The sequence below is a fragment of the Bos javanicus genome, chromosome 21 (genome assembly GCF_032452875.1).
Source record: "Bos javanicus breed banteng chromosome 21, ARS-OSU_banteng_1.0, whole genome shotgun sequence".
NCBI lineage: Eukaryota > Metazoa > Chordata > Mammalia > Artiodactyla > Bovidae > Bos > Bos javanicus.
Window position 1 is genome coordinate 67,061,151 of NC_083888.1, and position 8,835 is coordinate 67,069,985.

The 8,835-nt window shown below is 64.2% G+C and overlaps 1 pseudogene; it reads left to right on the forward strand.

Moving 5' to 3' along the window:
• The first annotated feature begins 711 nt into the window (after positions 1 to 711).
• Positions 712 to 8,219, forward strand: LOC133234632 (exocyst complex component 3-like protein 4; annotated as a pseudogene).
• Positions 8,220 to 8,835: the final 616 nt, after the last annotated feature.

The following is an 8,835-nucleotide window of genomic DNA, read 5'->3' on the forward strand; positions in this document are numbered from 1 at the left end:
CTGGCTCCAGCCTGGCCTTTGTCCCGGTGGTGGGGGGTGGCCTGGGGATGGGGGGTGGCTCAGCCTCTGGTTGGTCCGTGATTTCAGCAGGTCCTGCCCTCTTTTGGGCCCTAGTTCCTTGGGCTGAAGTGAGAACTTGCTGGCCCCCACCACCTTCAACTTGTCTTTACACAGTGGGAGCGAGGTCCCAGCAGGCCAAGAAGTTTCTCTTCTTTTTCCCCAACAGCCAGGCCGGGCTGAAAGGGGGTGGGGAGTGAGCAGAGCCCTGGGGAGCTTGGGGGTGGTGAGGGCCCTGTGCCCAGGCCCCCATGCCCTAGAGACCCCCTCCTAGTCCTCTTCGGGGCCAGGGGGTTGGGGGGGGCAGTCGGGAAGAGAGTTGGGAGCCTTCAGCCCCTGGTTAAATATAGAACCAAGGAGAAGGAAATGCCAACCCACTCCAGTGTTCTTGCCTGGAGAATCCCAGGGGCAGGGGAGCTTTGTGGGCTGCCATCTCTGGTGTGGCACAGAGTCGGACAAGACTGAAGCCACTGAGCCGCAGCAGCATCAGCAGCAAGGCCCCTCCCACAGTCTTCCCTGTGGGCTGCAAGGCCCGGATAAGCCCCCGGTGGCCTGGGCCAGCCCCCTCCAGCCTGACGTCACCCCCGTCCAGTGCTGGAACATCCAGAAAAAGGGGTGGATGTCCTCCTCGGGGGCTGTTGAGCTCCTCTTTGAGCAGAAGCACCGTACTGGGAGGACGCCCTGTGGCAGGCAGGTGCCAGGGAGGCCCCGGGGGCGGCCAACCCTGCCCCCAACTTGGCAAGGCTCTTGGCCTAGCTCGGCGCTTTGGTTCGCAGCGACCTGCAGAAGGTGCATCGGGAGGTGCACCCCGCTTACTTGGCCGCCGGCTTCCCGGCGTGGGAGGCCTACCTGCGTGCCTTTCACAGTGCGGTGGGCGGGCACCTCCAGGAGCTCTCGCAGGACACCCGCGGCTGCGAGCAGCTCTATGTGCTGCTGGACTGGGCCGCCAACGTCTACAGCAGGTGAGGCCCGAGCCGGAGGCCGCGGGGTGGGGCGAGGGCAAGGAGGGGCTGGCACTGCCCGCGCGCGAAGCCTTCAGAAACCTGCTCTGAAGGGCACAGGGCACCTTTTCCTCCCCGGGAGAGTGCTGGCTGTTAGGCACCCAAGATCCCATCCAGGAGCCCTTTGACATTCTCTCTTCCCCATCCCAGACCCTGGTGCTCTCCCTCTCGGTTCTGAAGCTGGAAAGCGCTCCGGGCGGGGTTGCTTCCGAGGCGGTGAGCCCAGTGAGTCCCCCCTAGTCCACGTGGGGCCTTTGAGTGAACTGGCCAAGGGCGCCCCCTCCAGGCTGGACACAACCACGGGCTCACCGCGCTCCTTGAGGGCTGGCTTTCACCCCCACTCTTGCTTTGGATGGACACCTCGGTTCAGGGCTGTGCAGAACGTGATGGGGTGGGTCACCCGTGCCCCTGAGCGCTCCCCAGCTCCCCAGGCAGATGGGCAGTTGGAGGGAGCGCCAAAGTGCTGGGCTTCTTAATATTCTGTGTGGCTGCAGACAGGCACCTGCCCTGGTGTGGGCTGGATCCTAGCTGGATCCTGAACTGCAAGATCCTGGGGGCGTTTAGAGCTCAATCCTGGGTGAACCGGAGCGTGAGGGTGGAGGTCACTCCCGAAGCAAGCTGGTGGAGGTCCATCCGGACTGTCATCTTTATGCTTTCAGGGCACGCTCTGCTGACTGCTTAGCCAGGAAATCCTGAGGTGGGAAGTCGGGCGGAGGGGCGTTTGGCACGGAATCCTGGAGGGCGGGGTGGCGGGTGGGGCGTGTGAACGGAAGCCCAGATTCCGGGCCTCACAGCGATGGGGTTAGGCTTTGAGCCAAGGCAGAGGGCAGGGGGGGCAGCCGCGGTGGCATCAGAGTCCCGCCCCGACCTTCAGGCCCCGCCCTGCCTTCCAGTCCTGATTTCCTGGGCTCCCAGGACCAGGCTCTGCCCTCGGAGGGGCTGCCCCCACTCCTGGCACCGGACGTGTGGGCCCGACTGGAGGACGACTACACCAGCTTCCTGGAGGTGAGACCGGGGCGGGGCTGGGCCGGAGGGGGCAGGGTCCAGGTAGAGGGTGGTCAATGCCAGCGGGCTAGGGAGGCGCAGTGCCCAGGGTCCAAGCCTCTCTGCGCCCTGCGGCCTCGGGCGTGGGCCTGTGTCCCGGCAGGGGTGCCCTTGTCTCCAAGGGCGCGCCCTAGGTCTTGGAGGTGGGGGGGCCTCCCTCCTGGGAGGGTCTCACTCACCGTGGCCCCTTTCCTGGCCCTCAAAGACCAAGGTTGTGAGCTGCTTTGATGGCATCCTGCAGCTGCAGCAGAGTCGCTGGGCGGCTGCGGAGGCCCCGGACTACCACACGTCGCTGTCCTTTGTATGGTGCGCTGGAGGGAAGGACATGTGTTTGGGCCTCGGGCAGTGGAGACTCTCTTAAAAGTCACAGTCACAACCGCATCTCCCCATCGGACAGGAGCCTGAGGTCCCACGTGGGTGCACGGTCAGAGATCCTCCGGTCTCATGGCCAAGCTGGGAGAGCGAGGCCACAGCTCCCAGCTTAGCAGGGGTGGGGGGGATGGGAGGGTTCTGCGGGGTGGGAGGGGGTGGGGGTGGACCACGTGAGTGTGCGGAGCTGGGAGGGCTGACCGTCTGGAAATCGGGCCCCCTAGAAGTCGGAGCCAAGACTGGGAGGCAGATCGGGGAGGGTGGAGATGTCCCTGCGCCACGAGGTGGGCGCTGGGGACATTGGGACAGAGGGCTCAGAGGCGCTGGCTCGCAGGTCATGGCGGTGCACATGAAGGCAGCCGGCGCCATCTCCGCAGAGCTGGAGGCCACATCGTTGGGGATCTGCGCCCGGGCGCTAGGGCTCTTCCTGCACAGGTGCGGGCGAATCCTGGGCCGGGATGTGGTGGGCGGGGTGGCCAGGGTGTGGACGCTGGTTGTCCCTGGGGAGGAACCCACCCATCCTGTTTCCTCGGAATCCGAGACTCTGGACAACTGGGAGGGAGAAGCCTAGAGGGCGGACTCGGGGTCTTAGCAGCCAGGGAGAGTCTCCAAGGCCCCTGCGTACCCCGCTCCCCAGGTACGAAAAGGCTTTTCTGGAATCGGGGGCGGTGAGCGAGCCTAACCTGTGCGCCAGCATCAATGCCTGCCAGGAGCTCAGGTGGGTTTGTCCCGCGGTGCCCAGCGCGACCGGCAGGGGGTGCGCGAGACCTGGGAACCGCGACGCAGACACTGCCCCTGCGGCCCCGGCCTTGCCCGAAGGCCTCCCAGAGGGGACCCCTTCTCCGTGCTCGTCCCCGCCCCTGTCCCCGCTGTAGGGTCCTCCCTTGGCCCCGCAGAGCTGAGGTCCTGGCAGGGACACAGGGAGCTTCAGGGCTGAGCAGAGGCCAAGGTTCCAGCCACCCTTGCCAAGCTCATCCCTGCCACCTAGGGCTCCATTCTCTCCTCCCTTAATCCCACTCAGCCTTCTTCCTTTTAGGGACCCTCTCTCTTCTTGGAAGCCCTCCCTGACACTCCCCCTTCCCCAATCCCCAGGGCCTTGCTGGTGCCGGGGCCTGGGTTCCTCTGCCTCCAGGGGGCAGTGGCCCTCCGCTGTGGGCTGCCAGAGCCTTCAGCCCAGGCTAAGCCGTAGTGTCCCCCAGCTGAAGATGCATCAGCTACTGCTGATGGTGTGATGTCCCCACGGCCAGACGGGACTGCAGTGTGGGGGCTCAGAGAGGCATCGCCGCTGGTCGTCGGTCACGCAGGCAGTACTTGCTGCACCTGGGAACCCAAAGCATGACCGTGATAAGGCGCTGGATCTCTAACACTCTTGTCCCTAGACTGTGCCAGGCTGGCCCTGGGCACAGGGGACTCTGGTGTAGGCCATCTCTGGTCAAGCCCCTGGTAGAAATTTAGCCTGTCTTTCTGGAGAAGGAAATGGCAACCCACTCGAGTACTCTTGCCAGGAAAACTCCATGGATGGAGGAGACTGGCGAGCTACAGTCCATGGGGTCACCAAGAGTTGGACTCGACTGAGAGACTTCACTTCTGTGTCCCTGGGCTGCAAACTGGGAGAGCCTAGCCCTGCCTCCTCAATGATGAAATGGGGACATTGTGATATTTGGAGAGGCAGTTATGAGGCTCAAATGGCTTCCTTGGGAGCTCAGAGGATAAAGAATCCACCTGCAATGTAGGAGGCCTGGGTTAATCCCCGGGTCGGGAAGATCCTCTGGAGAAGCAAATGGAAACCCACTCCAGTATTCTGGCCTGGAGAACCCCGTGGACAGAGGAGCCTGGCGGGCTACAGTCCACGGGGTCACAAAGAGTCGGACACGATTGAGCGACTATCACAGCGTCTGAGGAGGGCCTCTGGGCCAGGAAGGGCTGTGCTGCACTGTTCTGTCACCAGGAGGGATGGAGGTCTGGCTCAGCCCTGCCACAGGGGGGCCCTGCCATGCGGTGGGACCTCGAACACTCCCTGGCCCACCCCCCTGTACTCGGCTCCCAGGCGCAGTGCTGCCCCCTCACGTGACCGCTCCCAGGTCTTCTCCACTGTGCCGCCCCAGGGGGCTGCCCCTCACACTATAGTCTGAGTGATCGGAGCTGGGGTGGCACCCAGCCTTCACGGCTGTATGCCAGGCCGTGACCCCTTGCCCACTTTGCCCCCTCCTGGCCCGCCCCCCTCCCTAGGACTCACCTTCTGGCCAAGTTCCCAGAAAGCTTTGGAGAGCTGGAGAAGGCCCTGGGGGCTGCCGCCCGTGCCTTTCAGAAGGGGCTGCTCCAGGGCTTGCAGGGCGCTGTGGGGGTGAGGGGGCAGGCCCTTTCTCCCCACTTTCCTTGCTCAGCACGTGCGCCCTGTGTCCTGAGCCTGGGGGCCCACGTCAGAGCACTGATTTACCATGGGGGCGTGTTGGGGTGGTGTTTCGGGCACAGGCAGGGAACCCAGACATATTCCCAGCTGAGCAAGAACAGTTGGGAAACAATTACCTTCGTCCTTCACTCTTCTTGGGCTTCTCTGGTGGCTCAGATGGTAAAGAATCCACCAATAATTGCAGGACACCCAGGTTCGATCCCTGAGTGAGGAAGATCCCCTGGGGAAGGGAATGGCAACCCACTCTAGTATACTTACCTGGAGAATCCCATGGATGGAGGTACACTCCACGCGGTCACAAAGAGTCAGACACGACTAAGAGACTAACGCTTTCAGTCTTCTCCTCTCAGAGACAAACTCTCAGACTCTCTGAGGACTCTCTCCTCAGAGAGGGTGCATCCAGGGAATGGCGCCTCATCCAGCCCCTCAAGGCGCCCCCAGAACTCCGCAGGCAAGGCCTGGCTAGAGGCTCAAACTCTAACCTTGCCCACAGGGCCTCCGGGCCTGGAAGAGGCAGTCTCAGGGAAAGGTGTAGAGCCAGGAGAGGGGCTGTCCCCAAGATACCGTAGAGAATGGGGTCAGCTCCCCAGACTTTCTTCCTGATGCCAACTCGCCCTTTGGCCTGAATCGCCTCTGTCCGGAGCCATGCCCTGGGTGCCCAGGGGAGGGTCTAGTGGGTGCTGGGGGTCAGCTTTGGCAGACTGCCCACCGCTCTGCCCCTGGCCGCTCTTCTGGGTCCTGTGCACCAAGGCCTGGCTGACCCAGGACCTGCTGCAGCCCCTCATGGACAAGGTGGTGGCCTTCTCGGGCCTCCTGGAGCACATGGCCCCACTCCTGGCCCAGGTATTCGGGGGCAGGGCGGGCGCTGGTGGGGGCATGCCCAGGGCTCCTCCCTGTGACCCTGTGCCCCCCCCCCCCCCAGGAGACTCTGCAGCAGGCCCACAGCTATGTCATCCGCTAGTACCTGGAGCAGGCCCTGAGACCCCGCAAGCGGCTCCGGGGTGCGGACCGCCGGAGCAGCTCCCAGAATATGGGTCTCGAAGCGCAGGCCATCGGCAGCACCTTCCAGGGCTTGGTAGGAGCATCGCCCAACTGCCCCGGGGCGCTGGCCTTCTTGGGGGTTCTCCAGCCCCCGGACCCTCCAGTAGCACCCCCCTCATCTGGTTTCATCTCGCCCCCTGTAAGAGACCCCCGATGGGCAGGCTTTGGCAAGCGGATCGCCCCACTTTCCGCGTGCCGGGGAGGGGCCAGGTGAGGAGGACACGTTGCATATATTTGCGTTGATTTGCATGTACTTTGTGGGCGGTGTAGGGGAGGGGTGAGGGTCGCAGTCGCGTCTGATGGGCAGGGACTGCGTCAGACCTCTCCTCCATCCCACCCCCAGCAGAGCGAGCTCAGGCATGTCCTCCCCACACAGACACCCTTCATCTGGGCCGCTGGTCCCCGACTCCCCGTCTGATGCCAGGCAGGCCTTCCCCGCGGGGCCTGGGCTCACCCACCTGAGCAGACACGGAAAGCCTCCTCTTCGCCGTGTCGTGGGGAGGGAAGAGGAATCCTGAGCCGGGGCCACGTCACCTTCCGCGGGGCCGGAGTAGGTCCCGGTGGGGCCGCGGTGGTGGCTGCAGGAGGGCTAAACCGGGCACTAACCGAGGGGCTGCAGGCGGGGGCGGGAAGGGGGCTGGGGGCGAGGGTGGCCCACCGCTCCTGCGTCTCCGCAGGGCTCCGAGGCCACGTGGCTGGGCCAAGCTCTCCCGGGCGTCAGGTTCGTACCCCGGAGCTGGTTCTGGGGACGGGAGACAGGGAGGGGGCCTCTGGGCGGGGCTCGGACTAGCCCCGGCCTCCGTGCGCAGGTGCGGGCGGCGCGACCTGCGGGCCCCGGACCCTCAGGCTGTGGGGGCCCTGGTGGGATCGTCTCTGCCCTTCCCCGGTGTTCTAATCTCGCCGTCCTCATTCGCTCTTGTGGTCCCTGGAGTCTGAAGGGAGCCGGAGCCCTTCCTCCAGCGAGTCTTAGGGGAAAGCACAGGCCCCCAGCTCCGGGAGAAAGCCCTTTCTGGAAGCCCCTACACCTGCCAGGAGGAAGAAGGCTTTGATCCTAGGGTGTGTGTTTGGGGGGTGCTGAGTCATCACGCACGTGGAAATCCCAGCTGAATCTCTCCATGGCCTTGGAGATTCCAGGATGGGGAAGCTACAGAAAGCCCGGGCCTAGCCCCTTCCCGGTCCCCTGCCCCGCCCCGCCCCACCGGAGAATCCTCAGATCCCAGCCTGCGCCGTCTGTTTGGCCTTGATTCAGAGTAACTGCGCATAGGCGGAAGGTTCCCCTTTGGACCCTCGGGGTTTCCCTGCGCAGGCTGGCCGGCCCTCCCTCGCTGCGGGAGACAGTGCTTCCAGCTCCTTGGGGTGCTCGGGGCGGGAGGGGCGGCACACTGGGCCACGCCTCCCACCCCCCACGTGCCTGTCTGCTTGCTGCTGGGCCGGAGCGGCTCTGACTCCCCTGCCTGCCCCCGCTCCGTCATTGCCTCATCGGCATCGCGGCCCCCTGCTGCCTCCCTCAGCGCACTAGGTTTCCGGAACCTCTGCCTGGGCCTCAGAGGCCATTCCCATCAGGCTTGCTTCTTCCCGTCTCCGCCGGTCTTTGCACCCTTCAAAACCCAGGCACCCCCCCAGGAACGCTGGGTGCCCTAACGCTTCCAGTCCGAGCCCCGGGGTCCCCCTCGCCCTGGGGTCGGGGGTGTCACTGGAGCTGTCGAGTCTACAGCGGAGGCCTGCGTGTCTCTGCAGGCGGGACCACGTGCTGGCCATCCTGGCGCTGCGCCGACTGGGCCGTCGTCGGAACCAGCACTTCCTGCGCCACGCCCAGGCCCTGCTGAGGGCTGCGGCCAAGGCCGGCGGCTCCGGGGTTCCGGGCGGGGGGTGGGGTGGGGGGACCGCGTGCTCTTCGAGGAGATCGAGTTGTCCACCTCCATAGACGTGCTGGTTACCTGCATATAGTGCTGCTGGCCTGCGAGGGGGCGGACCCCGGTGGACGGAGGGCGGCCACCTTCCCCTGGCACCGAGCCCCAAGCTGGGGGACCCGGAAGGCAGCCTCAGCCCAACCCCAGGCCTGAAGCCCCCCGTGGTGGACCGTCCATCCTCCTCCTTCTGGTGGCCAGGAGGAGGTCATGCCAGGCATGCCAGCAAGCCTGAGAGGCATTCCAGGCATTTGGAGGAGGGTTTGGCGCAGAAGTTCCCTTTGGTACTGCCCACCCGGGAAGGCCTCCCTGCCTAACTGTCTCGCACCACCCCAATGTGAAAATGAAGAACAGAGTATTTATTTTTTAAATAAACATGAATTAAAATGGTATGTCTCTAAGGAGGGGCGGGGCCAAGTTGACTTCAGACAGAAGGTCTGTGTCCCCACCCACCCAGGGGCCGGCCAGAGGTTCTGTGGTGACTCCCTTTTCCTGCCCACTGTACCAACGGGGAGACTGAGGCAGGTCTGAACCGGGAAGGCCCACCGCTGTGGTTACAGAGCAAAACAAACTTCAACCCCGGTTCCCCAGGGGCCCTGGCCTCATGTGCCAAGTGAGCTTCGCCCCGCAGGGGTGGGCACTGTTCTGTCCTGTTCTAAGCAAGCCTGTGCCCTGGCAGATAAAGAAAGGCCAAAGCTTGTTCTACAGCTTGAGATATTTGGGTTAGATGTGCGAGGGACTTCCCAGCAGTGAAAGTTGTGTGCTGCTGCAGGGCAAGTGTCAGCCTGGAGTGAGTGTGTGGAGGGGTGGACCCTGCAGGTCCTGGCTCTGGACGTGAGGCTGCAAGGAGCTTACTCCGGCCTGACCCCTGCAAACCTCCCTCTTCATCTTTCTCTCTCGAACACGTGGCACTGAAATTTGGCTCCAGGCTGCAGGCAAAGCTGCTAGGAAACCCCGTTTGCGTTGGCAACCTGGGGCTTTCCAGGAAAGCAGAGCGCTGAGATGG